We start from the raw sequence: 16,692 nt of genomic DNA on the forward strand, positions 1-16,692 counted from the left end.
AAGGTGTTGGTCTAGGGGATAGGTGCTCTTTCACCCTCATAGTTTTTCACCTCAGGCCTAGAGGCCTTTTCTGACAGGAAAATAGTTGGAGTTACAAAATGGTGGCTACCAACTGTCATACCCAGAACCTGTCCCATAGGATAGAATAGGGCATTCCAGAACCTTCTGGTCCCTTCTGGACCTCTGAGGGTCAGCCTATAAAAGGCGGAAGGCTGGTCAGCCATTTTGTCTTACCAGAGAGGGTCAGCTGGAGGACAGCCTGTAGCAGAAGGTGGGGGTAGGATAGTCAAAGGGTTGACCTATTGATTCACCACCCTTCCTCCCTTGGGTTACTTGACTTGTCCCCACTGTATGGGATTACTGGAGACCCTGGGCGCCTGACAAACCCCTAGTCTGGAAGTAAGGGGTGTGAGTAGGAGAAGGAGACTGCAGTGCTGTGGAGCGCAGTCCTCTGGCCAGTTGGAGACTTTGAAAGAGTGCCCCTTTATCACCAACCCCTGCCCAGCACTGAGGGTTAAAAAGTCCCTGAAAAGGATAGAGAATAGGAGCTGACACGTGAAGAGATCTAGCTCTATTCCCCATCGCCTTGGGTGAAAAGCAGGCTATTGCCCTTGTGACCCTGAGGGTCTTTACCTGACACGCAGTCGGCAGAACTCTCTCTGTCTGCGTCCCGACTTTACCAGGACCTGGCTGCTCTCACACTGCAGAAACGGAGAGCGTTTTGCACCGTCACCACACACCTCCGAAAACAGAAGACATCCTACTCATGGGGCCACACATTTTGCCTCCTTTTCCATTGGGAAGTGTTAGAAATCGGATTTCTGGTTGGCTAGGACAAGCGTCTAAGCCAGGCAGAAACCACCACTCTAGTCAGGGCATGGGAGTTACACGCTGAAGATAACCCCTGCTCACCCCCTTGGTAGCAAGGCAAGAGCAGTCAGGCTTATCCCAAATGCAAAGTGTAAAGCGTTTGCGCAATACACACAGCAGCAACACACTAGGCACACCACAAAAGAAACTCCACAAAAGTTATATAAAAAAAGCCTTTGTATTATCACAAACACATTAGAATCGTAATCACAAATGTACACTGTGCCACCTGGCACTAAGCAATATTTCACAGGGGATTATATACATGACAGGGCCAATCGGGCCACTGTCAGAACCATTAGAACAGGTAATAACACAACCAGTAACTACCGGCAAAATAATGTACTCTGCAATTTGCTTCCTGCTCTGTCAGATCTTATTGTGGACAAGTACAAGAGTGAGAGCGAAAGTGTGAGTCTTGTTACCACGATTAATGAGAGATCTGGCGTGTTGTGTTCTGTGGGGTCTAATAGTTGTTTCTCTGCAAGTGAGTAGGAGAGCAGGTGAGACTCTATAGATTGTAGGTCCTGTGCTCACTGGTACTAAGGTGGTAGGAAGACCCAGTCTCTATACACCAAGGTCCCATAATCCTGCACTCTATTCTGTGTTTGTGCAGAACCCCTGCAACACTACGAGCCCGGCGGCAAGAGCAAAGGGGTCCACTCGGTCCACAAGCTCGGGGCACGCTGGTGACAGATAAGGCCATGGCAAATACCTTCAAGGACTTTTACTTACGCCTGTACACAGGCCAATCCCTGGATGCCTCAGATGGTAAATGGTATCTTGAATAAGCACAAACTATACCCCTCACACCAGAATAAGCTGAAATGCTTGATGGAGAGATCCACATTAAGGAAGTTTTATCAGCCATTTCTAGGCTAAAACCAGCAAAGTCCGAAGGCCCTGACCTGTACTCCCCGGCTTTTTACAAAATCTTCTGACGTACACTAGCGTCCCTCTTGACTCGTCTGTTTAGCACTTCCGCTGAACTCCAGGTGATCCCGACATCAATGCTGGCCACCTCCTTAGCGTAATCCACAAGCCAGGTAAAGAGAAGTTGCAATGCAACTCATATCGACCTACATCCCTCCTAAATGTAGATTTGAAGCTCTTCACAGGAATTTTAGCAAGCAGGCGTAATCCATATATGCCCTCCATAATTGGCCCAGACCAAGCTGGCTTTATCCCGTGACAACACTAAACGCGTCCTTCATGTCATCGAGAAGGTCTTGCGTGCCCCAGGCGAATACATACTCTTAGTGATCGATTCAGAGAAGGCTTTCGACAGGGTCCACTGGCCGTATTTGGAGAAGGCCCATTTTGGCTTGGGGGAGAAACTCAAGACTCGGAATTTAAATTGCTACCTCGCACCCACAGTAACAGTCCGGATCAACGGTTATACTTCCACACCCTTCCTGACTGGCAGAAGCACACGTCAGGGGTGTCCTTTGCTCTATACATGGAGCCAATGGGCCAGAGAATTAGAGACCACCCCGAAATCACAGGGATGACCTTTGAAGCGCCCAACACACCAGGAGTCTATATGCGAAAAACGTGCTGCTGACGTTAGATAAGCCGGCTACCGCTTTGGCACCCTTACGAAGGGAACTTGAGACCTTCCAAAACGCCTCAGGCTTTCGGGTCAATGTCGAGAAATCGCAGTCCCTCAGCCTCTCCCTGCCAAAACTACTGGTGGAGCAATTGATGAGACTATACCTCATTCAATGGGTGCCTGGGGCAATCCCATACTTGGGGATCAACCTGGCTGCCACCACACAGGTCACAGCCTCTAATAATCATCACTTACAATTCAGGCAAATCCGCAGTGACCTGGGAGGTGGAAGCATCTCCAGATATCCTGGCTGAAAACGGTGGTGGCAATTAAAATGACATTTCTCCCAAAGATATTACACCTCTTCGAGACTCTTCCCTTACCACTCCACACGGGTATGGTCTCCAAACAGAGATATTACATTTGTTCTAGAAGGGTAAGAGACCTCGCATGAAGAAAGTCCTTGGCTTTCTTCCCCCCAGTGCCGGAGGCCTGGGCATCCCAGACCTTCAACTTTATTACCAGGTGGCACAGTTGCGCTATTCAGTGGAGTGGAGTGGCGCCGAATCGGAGAAAAACTGGCTGTTTCAGGATAGAACGGTGGCCGGAACATCTCTGTGAAAGGTACCCTTCCTGAAGAGAACACATAGGCCGTAGAATATATGTCACTAATTACACGTCGACAATGGAGGCTTGGGACCAGACTAGCGTCCAGAAACAGATTGAAATCCTTCCCTTTTCCCATGACACCATTACTGGGCAATCCAGACTTTACCCCGGGGGTGGGGGTGACAATAAGTCTGTCGCTCCATGAGCAGCCTGTTTGATGTTGAGGGAGTGTTCTCCTTCCCCCAGTTACGCGAAGAGTACGGACTCCCCGAGATAGAACAACTCCATTACCTGCAACTACATTAGACAGTATATCCACTAAACAAACCTAACGCACATCGGCACCTCACCCAGTATGAAAGATGACTCTTCACTAAAACCTCAAATATAAGGTTGATCTCTGAGCTGTATGCACTTCTGAACCAACGCAATAGATATATGCACAATGCCGGCCAGGCCACTTGGGAGTGGGATCTGGGGAGACCAATGAGGGCCAAAGAATGGGAGGAGATATACTACAGTCAGACACACAACCAGTAACGTAGCCCTCACTGAAACACTCCCAAAAAATGGCTACAAACTGGTATTACACCCCAGGCTTACGCCACAGGGTCAACCCAACAAAGAGCGTGGATTGCCGGCGCGGCTGTGAGACTCTGGGAGCACTGGTGCACATCTCATAGGACTCCCTGCAGCTTCTTCAATACTGGTCCCTGGAACTTGATAACAGATATCCACCTTGATACCAAACTCTGGCGATTCCCTGTATATGTACTCCTGGGTCTGCCAAATCCGCCAACGTACCCCTTGCAGTCCAGAAGAGGATGGCAGATCGGCATGGCATTGGGAGCGACCATACAGAACACCCTCATACATTGGGGCACCCCACGGACTCCCACCCACACAGGCTGGCTCCACAGGTTGTGGCATATACTGGGTATGGAAAAGTTCACGCTTACACTGGCCGGACAGGAGCCTCATTCAAAGACTCATTGCACCCCCATCTGTCCCTACTGTCACAAGACTATTGGGAACGGATGTGCCCCAGATTTCTGCTGTACTTGCCCGAGACTGATCTGCAGCCACAAACAGACAAATCCTAAACTAGTCCAATGCGGTTATGTGGTGTGCACCATAGTGTGGAAGTGAGGGGAGGGTGAGAGATAGGGAGGGGTGGGGTAGGGACTGTTCGCCGATTTAACTTTAGCATAAACATATTCACGTTGCTTAATGGTCTTTTGAAGCACTAGAGATCAGAAAAGCTGATGTCGGTACGGTTTGTTTCTTTTAAAATGATAATAAATAATAATTGAACTATAAAATGTCCTTCTGTAACAGCACAGGATGCTTTTGTAGCCTCCGAATTTCTCGCTTAGTGATTGTTATATTCTTTTTACAGATATGATTGCATAGTTTTTCTGTCCTGAAGGGTACTGATATCAGATGCAAATACAGGGATGAAATAGTGGTACCATTGGGTTGTTCCGTCAGCAGCAAAGGTTCGCCTTACAAGGACGCCACCAAGGATAGTGTCATGGGTTAAAGATATGAACAATTCATCCTAAGGATGAATAATTCGATTCTCAACACCTCTGTCTTATTTAACAATCTTCCGGCTTTAGGAGTAACAAGAAGACACACCCAGGTACGTCTTGGATCAAATGGATCGTGAGTGATGGGATAGAGTAAATGCACCCATATATTAAGTCTGGCTAATGCTTCCTGGCCCTCGTTATCAGCAGCAGCAGAAAGGGGCATTTATTTAGCCTATGGACAGATAGTATATCCTTGTCTGCCCAAGGGTTAGGGCAAGTCATGTGAACTGGGCCAAGTGCTCCCCTTATTTTGACACACTGCTAATGATCATGTTAGTAAACATCTGCAAACAGTAGAGCTAGAAAAAGAAGAAAGGTGGAGCATATGGATACCTCTGCTCAGGAGTTCAATAATGTGGAGCTAGGAATACTATTTCTTCAATACTGGAGCCTGGGGTTGAACTAGATTAAAGGTAATATAAGTTATAGTTAATTCAATATTAGCCGTTTATGTGCAAATAGGCTCCTTGTTTGCTGTCAGGCATGTATCAAATTGTGCATTCACCCAACAAGTAATGTTCATGTTTCAAACATCATTATACAATGGGAAGAAGTGGCCGCACTAATGCAAATAAATAATGATTAGCAATCATAGACTTGCACTTAGTCCGAAGAGGGTAAAAGTCCACAAACTATTTACTCTTTTTAGCTTCCCCTTGGTTTTCAAGAACTGTAGGATCAATACATTTGTAGAGCGTGCTACTCACCCGTGAGGGTCTCAAGGCGCTGAAGGGAGGGGAGGGTGGGGGGGGGGTTGGTGGTGCCGCTACTGCTCGAATAACCAGGTCTTGAGGTGTCTCCTGAAGGTGAGATGGTCCTGGGTCGGTCGTAGGTGTGCGGGGAGAGAGTTCCATGTCTTGGCTGCCAGGTAGGAAAACGATCTTCCTCCGATGGCGGCTCTGCGAATCCGAGGGACGAGGGCGAGGCTGGTGGAGCGGAGCTGGCGGGTGGGGGTGTAGAACGAGAGGCGGTTGTGGAGGTATTCGGGGCCTGTGTTGTGGAGCGCTTTGTGTGCGTGGGTGAGCAGCCTGAACGTGATCCTCTTGCTGACGGGGAGCCAGTGCAGGTTTCTCAGGTGGGCGGATATGTGGTTGTGGCAGGGGATGTCGAGGATGAGTCGTGCGGAGGCGTTCTGAATGCGCTGGAGCCGTTTCTGAAGTTTGCCTGTAGTTCCTGCGTATAGGGCGTTCCCGTAGTCCAGTCGGCTGGTGACGAGGGCCTGGGTGACAGTCTTTCTGGTTTCGGTGGGGATCCACCGGAAGATCTTTCGGAGCATGCGTAGGGTGTTGAAGCATGAGGACGAGACTGCGTTTACTTGCTTGGTCATCGTGAGGGAGGAGTCCAGGATGAATCCCAGGTTGCATGCGTGGTCCGTGGGTGTCTGTGCGGTGCCCAGCGTCGTGGGCCACCAGGAGTCATCCCAGGCGGAAGGGGATAGTCCGAGCATGAGGACCTTAGTCTTGTCTGAGTTGAACTTCAGACGACTGTGCTTCATCCATTCTGCGACACCTTTCATTCCGTCCTGGAAGTTGGCTTTGGCAGTGAGAGGGTTTTTGGTGAGGGAAAGTATCAGTTGGGTGTCTTCGACGTAGGAGATGATGTTGATGTTGTCTTTGCATGCGATGGTGGCGAGGGGGCTCATGTAGATATTGAAGAGGGTTGGGCTGAGTGAAGAGCCCTGGGGAACGTCGCAGATGATCTTGGTGGCCTCGGAGCGGAAGAGAGGGAGGTGAACTCTCTAGGTTTTGTTGGAGAGGAACGATATGGTCCAGTCTGGGGCCTTTCCTTGGATCCCAGTGTTGTAGAGGCAGGTTATTAGGGTGCGGTGGCAGACAGTAACAAAGGCTGACGAGAGATCCAGGAGGATGAGAGCGGCTGTCTCTCCGTTGTCCATCAGGGTCCTGATGTCATCGGTGGCTGCGATGAGGGCGGTCTCTGTGCTGTGGTTAACTCGGAATCCGGACTGGGATGGGTCGAGCGAGTTGTTTGCTTCGAGGAATGCAGTCAGCTGTTTATTGACGGTCCTCGAGGACTTTAGCCGGGAAGGGGAGAAGGGAGATGGGGCGAAAGTTCTTGAGGTCTTTGGGGTACGCTGTTGGTTTCTTCAGAAGGGCGTTGATTTCTGTGTGTTTCCAGCTTTCAGGGAAGGTGGCTGACGTGAAGGAGCTGTTAATGATGTTCCGGAGGTGGGGTGCGATGATGGTGTCGGCTTTGTTGAAGATATGATTAGGGCATGGGTCGGAGGGGGAGCCGGAGTGGATGGTGTTCATGACACGGGTGGTGTCTTCCGTGCTGATGGGCGTCCATGCGCTGAGGCTGGTGGTGGAGGTCGTTGGTTTGGTGGCTGGAGGCGGAGTCTGGGGTCCGAAGCGGTCGTGTATGTCTGCGATCTTGCGGCGGAAGAATGCGGCGAGGGAGTTGCAGAGGTCTTGCGACGATGTGATGTCGTTGTTGCTGGCACTAGGGTTGGAAAGCTCTTTGACAATGCATAAGAGTTCCTTGCTGTTGTGGAAGTTGTTGTCCAGCCGCTCTTTGAACAATGTCCTTTTGGTGGTGCGGATCATCTGGTGTTATTCGCAGGTGGCGCTCGAGGGCCGTCATGTTTTCTGATGTCCATTTGTGGAGCCAGGCCTTTGAGGGTTCGGCATGTTTTCTTTGCGATTTCGAGGGAGTCTGTGAATCATGAGGTTTTTCTGTTGCTAGTTTTGCCTGGGGGTTTCTTCAATGGGGCGAGGTCGTCAGCGCAGTTGCTGATCCACTGTGTAAGATTGTCTGCTGCGTCGTTGGTGTCAGGTGTGTCGACAGGTGGGTTCTAGCTCAGCGATGTGGTCAGCTGGTCTGTAGTGACTTTGCTCCAGCATCTGCGGGGGATCTGTAGCGTGTGGTGGTGGGATGTGGTCTTCTTGAAGGTGAAGTGGATCCAGCTGTGGTCGGTCCAGTGTAGTCCGGTGGTGTGGCTGAAGGCAACGTGGCTGCTGGCAGAGAAGATGGGGTAGAGCGTGTGGCCGGCGTAGTGGGTGGGGGTGTTCACCAGTTGCTTGAGTCCAAGGTTGGTGAGGTTGTCGAGCAGGGTGGTGGTGGTGGTGCTGTTGTTTTTCTCCAGGTGGAAGTTTAGGTCCCCACGGAGGATGTACTCTGGTGAGGCTAGGGCGTGCGGACCGATGAAGTCGGCGATGGTTTCGCTGAATTGTGCCGGTGGGCCCGGGGGTCTGTAGATGAGCGTTCCTCTGAGTGTGGTCTGGGGGTCGGTGTGGATCTGGAAGTGGAGGTGTTCGGTGGCAGTGGGTGTGTCTTCAGCGTTGGTCGTGACGCTGATGGTGTTCCTGTAGATGATGGCGATTCCTCCTCCAGTTTTGTTGACGCGGTCCTTCCGGGTGATTTTGTAGCCGTCTGGGATGGCTATGGCGAAGTCGGGGGCCGAGGAGGCGTTCATCCAGGTTTCCATGAGGAAGGCGACGTCTGGTGCCGTTGTATCAAGGAGTTCCCAGAGTTCAACGGCGTGTTTGTGGACGGAGCGGGTGTTGAGGAGGATGCACTTGAGGTGGTGGTTGTTGTCATTGCTGTGTTCGGTGGGCGGGGTGCAGGTTCGGAGGCAGGTGAATTTGCATGCTTGGCAGGTGAAGGGTCCGTGGGTGCGCTTCAGGGTGGCTCGGTGGCAGGCGGCAGGTCGTCCTGTGTTGAGTGCGGTGAGGGTGGCGCAGTCGTACCTCAGTCGGGTGCCCTGACGACGGCTAGGGCCAGGTTCTGGCGCTGGGCGCGGTCCAGGCGCAGACAGGCTTGCCTTTGGCGCGGCCGCTGTGCGGCTTCCATATGACGGGCTTCGGGAGGGAGGAGCAGCTGGGAGGCGGGAGCGGGCGGCGAATGGGACAGCAGGGGGCGGGGCCACAGGGGCGGGAAAGCGGAACAGCGGGCAGAACGGGGTGGAAAGGATACCAAAGGAAAAACGAGGGAAGGGGGCACAAAGGGCACAACAGTGGCAAAAACAGTACAACGGTCAAGCAATCCAAACAGGGATACGGTAACCAGAGGAGACAAAAGGGCTTACACAGTCACAGACGCAGGCAGCGGCAAGAACGAGGCGAGTCAATGTTGTTCAAACGGTATAAAAAGACTGCACCAACTACATCTGGTAGAGCATACTTGGAAGCGGACGGCTTTGTATCTCTGAGGCTCAAGTTTAAATGAATATCCCTCCACAACAATGTTTGATACCTGTCTCTCATTAACAGACATGGGTAGGCGATTTGTGCGTTCATACCAGTTCTCCGTGAAAAGATAAAAAGGGAAGCTCTTCTTGCAAAACATCTTTCAACAAACAGAAAGGTTTCATTTTGTTTGTATTCAGTTTTCATAGCCATCTAAATAGCCAGTGCATTAAAAAAAATGACAAATATGGCCTTGTACTGTAAAGGCAAAAATCCCACCTGCCATACACAACTTTTAATTAACAGGAGAGGAGTACTGCAGATACATTGTAGCATCAGATCCCTTTAGCACTTCAGCAGGCTTGCAGCCTTGCTTGTGACACTTGGGCAACTGTTTCTTTTGCAACTCCGTATTTGAATCAAATGTTCACTTTTTCTGGCTATGCCCCATACAATAGTTATAGAACTTTTTCTGGCTATGCCCTATACAATAGTTATAGAACTATCTATTTAAGACCTTTGCTAAGGAACACTGCGATCAAGAGGAACAGACTGTCCTAAGGTTAGGTAAAACAGTTGTCTCTCGAGTTTGTAAGTACTTGCATTTTGCCTGGAATGTTTGTAAAAACGCACTGGTGTCTACTAACTGAATACGAGGAGATAATATACGAAGTATTTGTAAAAAGGTTCCTTTTTCAAGTACAAATCTATTTTACTATGCTGTGGTGTTTTTAAATATTGTACATTTTGATAGGCATTGCAATTACGTACATTTTGTTTTGATGGAACGTGATGTTCAGGAATAAACTAGAGCTTGCAACAAAGACATCCTTAGTCTGAGTGCTCCTATGTTAGATGGAGGTCATAGAGTGAGGTTTGTGCAAAGTAAACACGGGAGAGCAAAGGGAAGCACGATGGTGACCATTCAGGCATTTGAACATACAGAAAAGAAGCACAAAGCCTATATTATGCACTACAAATTAAAATATATAATTTATGAACAATGAAAAGCAAAATGTTAATCCAACTATACCCCAGGTATAGAGCTACAAGAATAGCTTGAAGTTCGACTTTATCGGGACAAACAGGCTCAATTGGAAAGCAACTTAGACCCAAAACATGTAGCACAACACTTCACCTAGTTTGAGCAGCATAAAATCATTAAAAAAAATACTTAACCAAAAGTCAGATGCCTTTACAATAATCTATGTGTTATAACAGGTTATTTGCAAAAATTTTAGACAGCAAACCAGGGGGAGGGTTTAGCAAGGGCTTAATATGGGCAAGTATCTTAAAGTTTGGCTGTTGCCCTCTCGACGACCAGACTGCACAGGAGACAACAGAACAAACAAAAGTTCCACATGAGGTACTGGAAGCATTTTAGGTCTAGTGTGCCACTACTTAACTTGGGTTCTGGCAGAGTCAAAGTGGTGCTGCTGGTACAGAAGTGATTACAAACAGAGAAAGCATACTCCTATACAAGATGTGGCAAGCCCCCCTGAATAGCCAGGTACTTCTGTTTTTTCTCGTACTCTGATGAGCACCAGATCCTCCCACTTGATTGGGGATCCTCTATGGAGCATAATTCCAGGTGCAGGTAAAACAGACCCCCTTTATCAGATTGTGCATTCTCAAGGCATCTTAGATGGCATCTGATTTTTTTGATGCCATGTGTACTGTTATGTACAAGTGGAAGAAATGCAGAGATGATGGTGTCCTACCACATGGAGGGGTTACAGCAAGACAACTTGTGAACCCACTGAAGAAGCAGGGCAAAAACATTGAAAGAAAAAAAAATATTTCGTAATGGTGGCACAGTAGGAATATATTTTATTCGGAAATTCTGTATTCAAGACTATTGTATTGTTTCAATCTATGAATATATTTAGTGCCAAACAGTTACCCTAAACAAAAAAGTTTGCATAAGATGTGGCATGGCACTTTCTGTGCAGCAGAGAGATGTCTTGCCACTGGGGACACTCTTCGTTTTCCTACCATTGGTCTTTTAGATTCAGTTTTTTGTTTTCATTTGTTCACAGACTATTATGAGAAAATGGGAATCGACATTCCCAAGATACAGAAATTTTTCCAGTACCACAAGTGTCAACAACATTGCCACCGCAAAAAACAAAAAGTCTAAATTGCAGGGAGGAATACAGTACAATTTAACAAATGCAGTCCTTCAAGGTGTTAAGGCAGGGGTGAGGAGTATGTCACTGTAAAAACCAAACTGATTTTCATCCAAATCCGCTAAAAATAAAATACACTAAGTAAGATGGCATGGTTAGCCTATCAGATCAGCTCTGACAAAACTGATGGCAAATATTGAAAATGAAACAAACAAAAGCCCTCTTGGGTCTCTGTGGGCAGGAACAGTTGGATACCACACATCTCTTTTAGCAACATAATCATATAGATATAGTGCAAAAAGACCAGCCTCCTGTTTGAGTCATGCACAAAAAAGAAAAAACTGTCTCATAGGAGCCAGTTCTAAACGTCTACAACACTAAGAATACAATACAAACTAAATGTTAGCCTTCTGCAACAGAACTAAACAGCACATTGATACAGGGGGTGGCTTATTGTCCACTCAGGTCATTAGCAAAAGGAGATTGTAAGTTTTCATACCCTCATGGAGGTAGACTGCAATGCCATCGGCGGAAGACACATCATGGGACCTGCAACAGAAAGATATTCTATGAAAAATGATATTAGTTTCATTGAGCAGTCATCACAGAGGAAGACTAATATCACGCATAGGATACAAAGCATCCCTGTAAACTTTTACAGACTAGACCAGTTATCCCAAAATCCACACCCTCACAGAACCCATGGTTAGCAAAAAATATACAAACCAAGATATATAGATAAAACCAGAAGAACAAACATAAAAACAAATCAAATAAAATAGCTGCTTCTAACTAACCAATATTTTATAATTAAACAGCATGCAAGCATTTAAAAACACGTACAAATGACAGAAAACATGACACCACTAGCACTGGACTTTATGGACTTGTCTGTAGTTGCCAGTTATCCTAATGGTTCCATATTTTAAAGGAATTAGGCCTTGCCTTAGCAATGTTTTGGAAAAGGAAAACAGCAGTTTGGGAAGAAGCAACATCAGTGGGCCTGTATCTTCTAAAGTGATGTCTAGAATGGTCAAACGGTGAGGCCAAACGGTCTTTCATTTATGAAATTTCGTTTATGGGCATCATTTATCAATTTTTTTTTCTCCTAGCTATATCTAAACTTAAGTCATCACTTTATTACTATGCGCCAAAAGGCCTTGAGTTGCAGTGGTGGCATGAATCATGTTCCACTAGAACAGCCCAATGCTTTCATATATTATATATAAAAAAAACTATGAAAAACAAGCATTTACAATGCAATGGTCTCAGCATTTTTAAAAGGTAGAGCTATTGGCATTGCTCATGACATTATTTTTATTTATGTTTTTTTAAAAAAAACAAATAAATGGCATTGTCATTTACAATGCCAATAGCAGGGCAGGAGAGCAAGCACAAGCAACGAGGGGGGCAGGACAGCAAGCACAAGCAACGAGGGGGCAGGACAGCAAGCCCAATCAACGAGGGGGCAGGACAGCAAGCACAAGCAACGGGGGGCCGGGGAGCAAGCAACGAGGTGGGGGGGGGGGACAGCAAGCACGAGCAACTAGGGGGGGCAGGACAGCAAGCACGAGCAACTGGGGCAGGGGAGCAAGCACAAGCAACAAGGGGGGAGGACAGCAAGCATGAGTAACGAGGGGGTAAGGGAGCAAGCACAAGCAACGAGGGGGCAGGACAGCAAGCACAAGCAACGAGGGGGGGAGGAGAGCAAGCACAAGCAACGAGGTGGGGGCAGGAGAGCAAGCACAAGCAACGAGGTGGGGCAGGAGAGCAAGCACAAGCATCGAGGGGGGCAGGAGAGCAAGCACAAGCATCGAGGGGGCAGGAGAGCAAGCACAAGCAACGAGGGGGCAGAACAGCAAGCACAAGCAACGGGGGCAGGGGAGCAAGCACAAGCAACGAGGGGGGAGGACAGCAAGCACGAGCAACAAGGGGGGGGAGGACAGCAAGCACGAGCAACAAGGGGGGGGGAGGACAGCAAGCACGAGCAACGAGGGGGGTAGGGGAGCAAGCACAAGCAACGAGGGGGGTAGGGGAGCAAGCACAAGCAACGAGGGGCAGGACAGCAAGCACATGCAACGAGGGGGGGAAGGAGAGCAAGCACAAGCAACGAGGGGGTGGGAGGGGGAGGACAGCAAGTACAAGCAACGGGGGGGGAAGGACAGCAAGCACTAGCAACGGGGGCAGGGGAGCAAGCACAAGCAACGAGGGGGAGGGGGACAGCAAGCACGAGCAACGAGGGGGCAGGAAAGCAAGCACAACGAGTTACATAGCAAGGGCAAACAAAGTGAGATACTGCATCTAAACATTGCATTTATCGAAAAGATGCATGCTTGGTAGGTGCTGAAAGTTACATAAGAGAACTTAACTTGTTCAAGTGTTAAATCGGGGTTGGATTCTGAAGGCAACGGACACGTCCATGTTTATAATAGTCCTTTTAAGTAGCTAGTTCGGGATTCACCACTGTACCTATTGGCAACCTTGTACTACGATGATGCAGTCACATGCGGTCATGGCTGCCATCGGCAATAAAGCTGCGAAGCGGGTGGCGATGGCGGAAACGCAGTTTTTGGAGCCCTCGTTAGAGAGCAGTTCAGCTCAAGGGGAGAGTGAGCCGGCCACTTCGCCCCACCTACGCTGCTGATCCCCGTCTCCAGCGAGCACTATAAGTCACACGTGGGGTGCAAAGTTTCAAGCCCATAGCTTTAAGTGCGAGGGACGCACATCACACACAACACAGACCTCCGGTGCTTTCACTCTGACGTGCGCTCCAGGGGAGCATAAGTCATACAGGTGGGAACTAGCCTTAAAATCAAGTGTGTGAAAGCAGGGGTGTGCAGCGGCTCCGTCTCACTGAATTCCTCGAATGGAGCGGGAAATGTAGTGGACATTTTGGGGAAAGCGCGGCCAAGGCCGCTTTCCGCAAACCAAGTCACAGCAGCGTTTGGGCACACAGTGGTGGTCACAGCTGTACACCCTGCGCACATCACTCCTGTCCAATTAGAATATAAGAAAGTTAAAACACAGGTGCATGCAATGTCACTTACTGTTGAAAAACGTTTATCTAGGCATAGAACCTACTCCTGGGTGCTCGATTTCCTAGTTTTGTTTTCACTTTCGGGAGCTTGGCTTTCTGTGCATTCTGGTCTGAAACAAACCGGCGTCACTGCACACACAAGATCAGCGGCCTCTGCCGAGCTGCATATTTAGTGAGTTTCTGCCTGTGGCCCACAGGCTGCATTTCACGGCAGTGTTAACTTGCCCTTCGCCTGCACGCGGAGTTCACGGCTGCGCAACAGATACCGTATGATTACAGGGGGTCCCAATTGGATTTCGAGGGGTCGCCACACTCCAAGGGCAGTCAGTAGATGACGCCTCGGGTGCCTATAACGAAGTGTACAGTATTATGGATACGGAGGTCCTCCTGGCACTAAAAACTTGTGTGTGCCTGGGTTTTCCTCGCCAGGAGCATGCCACCCCTGTGGTAACTGAGGCGCTACGGACGTTCCAGGTCGCTGGGGGAGTCCGGGCATAGGCGTCCTGGTCAGTTGTCAGATCTCACCCTCCCCCCTCCCCCTCCCCCCCCGAGGCGGCAATGCGGCACGGAGGCCGCCTGAACACAGCGTACAGCGCGGCTCCGCTTTGTGCGGCGCGGCCTTGGGGGCAAGGGGCGGTGCAGTTCAGTAAGCTTCTATCGTATTCAGCGTACTTCGAGGCACTTGGCAGGCGTTGTGCGAGTCGTACTGGGCTGATAGCAACAAGCCGGTACGACGCGCATGGTCACAGAAGGTGGAACCGTTTGGTTCGCTTCTAGCATATTCAGCGTACTTCGAAGCACTTGGCAGGCGTTGTGAGAGTCGTACGAGAGAGCAGAGGGCAAGAAAAATGAGTGAACAGAGGGCGAGAAAACCGAGTGAACAGAGGGCGAGAAAACCGAGTGAACAGAGGGCGAGAAAACCGAGTGAACAGAGGGCGAGAAAAACGAGTGAACAGAGGGCGAGAAAAACGAGTGAACAGAGGGCGAGAAAAACGAGTGAACAGAGGGCGAGAAAAACGAGTGAACAGAGGGCGAGAAAAACGAGTGAACAGAGGGCGAGAAAAACGAGTGAACAGAGGGCGAGAAAAACGAGTGAACAGAGGGCGAGAAAAACGAGTGAACGAGAAAAGCGAGTGAACAGAGGGCGAGAAAAACGAGTGAGCAGAGGGCGAGAAAAACAAGAGCGCAGAGGGCAAGAAAAATTAGTGAACAGAGGGCAAGAAAAACGAGAGCGCAGAGGGCAAGAAAAATTAGTGAACAGAGGGCAAGAAAAACGAGAGCGCAGAGGGCAAGAAAAATTAGTGAACAGAGGGCACGAAAAACGAGTGAACAGAGGGCGAGAAAAACGAGTGAACAGAGGGCGAGAAAAATGAGTGAACAGAGGGCGAGAAAAACGAGTGAACAGAGGGCGAGAAAAACGAGTGAACAGAGGGCGAGAAAAACGAGTGAACAGAGGGCGAGAAAAACGAGTGAACAGAGGGCAAGAAAAACGAGTGAACAGAGGGCAGAAATTACTTCGAGAGAGGAGCGCTCCACACGACCACGTTTCTCCGAGGCGAGGCAGAAATGCCTCAGAGGATTGCAGCGTCATTTTGGGATTCGGGGCGTGTTTTTCTTTCTCTCCTCTTCCCATTGGCTCGAATTTTACCTTCCAGCCAATGGAAAGAGGAGAGAAAGAAAGTAAACCCCCCCCCCCGAATAGCAAAAAGACGGGGCTTGAACGGAGTGACGCCCCTCTCCTCCAATGGCTGGCCTCCGTTTAGGAAGCCAGCCAATGGAGAAGAGGGGCGGGTTCAAGCCCCACTGTAGAAAAAGTCTCGGAAACATTAAATCTCTGACCGACACTGCGCAAGCGCAGCCTACAGTCCTAGACCTAAAAAGGACTACAAAAAGGTACACGTTGTAAAAATTAACCTACAATGTTATCACTGAAGGTGAATCAGACTACAGTATAAATAAGGCTTCAACTCAAACAAAGCACGAATTGCCCACGAGTCCGAGCCAATAACGGTCAAATGCATACTGAAACATTCCAGCCACTTTCTTGTCTTACAATAAGGATTCAGTCACCCAACTACGTTCTCCAACCAGGGAGTGCTAGGGAAAAGAAAATTGAGCTTCACTGACGTCACGTGGTTTAATGATGGAACAACACCTACATTTTTTAGGGGAAATTAATGACGAATACAACGGGAGGAAATTAAAACGAAATGCTTTAATATACGCATTCCGAAATTGATAAGTATCTATTTGGTTTAAAAACTTGTGAATGTTGGAGCTCTTGATTTCCAAAATATATTTAAAACTGTTATATAAATGATAAACTATGCTGTACTGGGGGACTTATTACTAGCATTATTACCTTGGTGCTACGGTGCATTGGAGCTGTAGCTGCATTACTCTTGTAGGGCATTCCAAATGGACTAAGCCTTTTCTATGTTACTGCTGGCAATCCTGCAATGAGATGATCAAGGCTGGTAATTTTGCATAAGGTGACCACTAATGTATTCTTGTCTGAGGTGTACAACACCAATATTAGTAGCCCTTAATGATTTTCATCGAACATAAGTAGCTGTTGTTAGTGAAAAGGTTTAAGACACCTGCTCAACTGCAACTGTCAGATAAAAGCCAATGAGGCAAAGAGGGAAAAATACTGGTCAGCCTTCGGTAGAATACCGCGCAGTTGATTTTATTGGGGACTTCTTACTTTAACAGACAAACTGTGTTAAATCAGTGAGTGTACCTTGTTGCTATT

The 16,692-nt window shown here is 48.6% G+C and overlaps 1 protein-coding gene across 3 annotated transcripts in view; it reads right to left on the reverse strand.

The window, feature by feature from the left end:
- ATF7IP (activating transcription factor 7 interacting protein) overlaps positions 1-16,692 on the reverse strand; it is a 673,891-nt gene that overhangs the window by 626,257 nt on the left and 30,942 nt on the right. For all 3 annotated transcript variants that reach the window (XM_086958904.1, XM_086958898.1, XM_086958874.1), the window contains exon 2: positions 11,400-11,449. The gene's annotated coding sequence lies outside the window, so the exon portion shown is untranslated. The remainder of the gene's footprint in view (positions 1-11,399; positions 11,450-16,692) is intronic.

The sequence above is a fragment of the Lissotriton vulgaris genome, chromosome 1_1 (genome assembly GCF_964263255.1).
Source record: "Lissotriton vulgaris chromosome 1_1, aLisVul1.2, whole genome shotgun sequence".
Taxonomy (NCBI): domain Eukaryota; kingdom Metazoa; phylum Chordata; class Amphibia; order Caudata; family Salamandridae; genus Lissotriton; species Lissotriton vulgaris.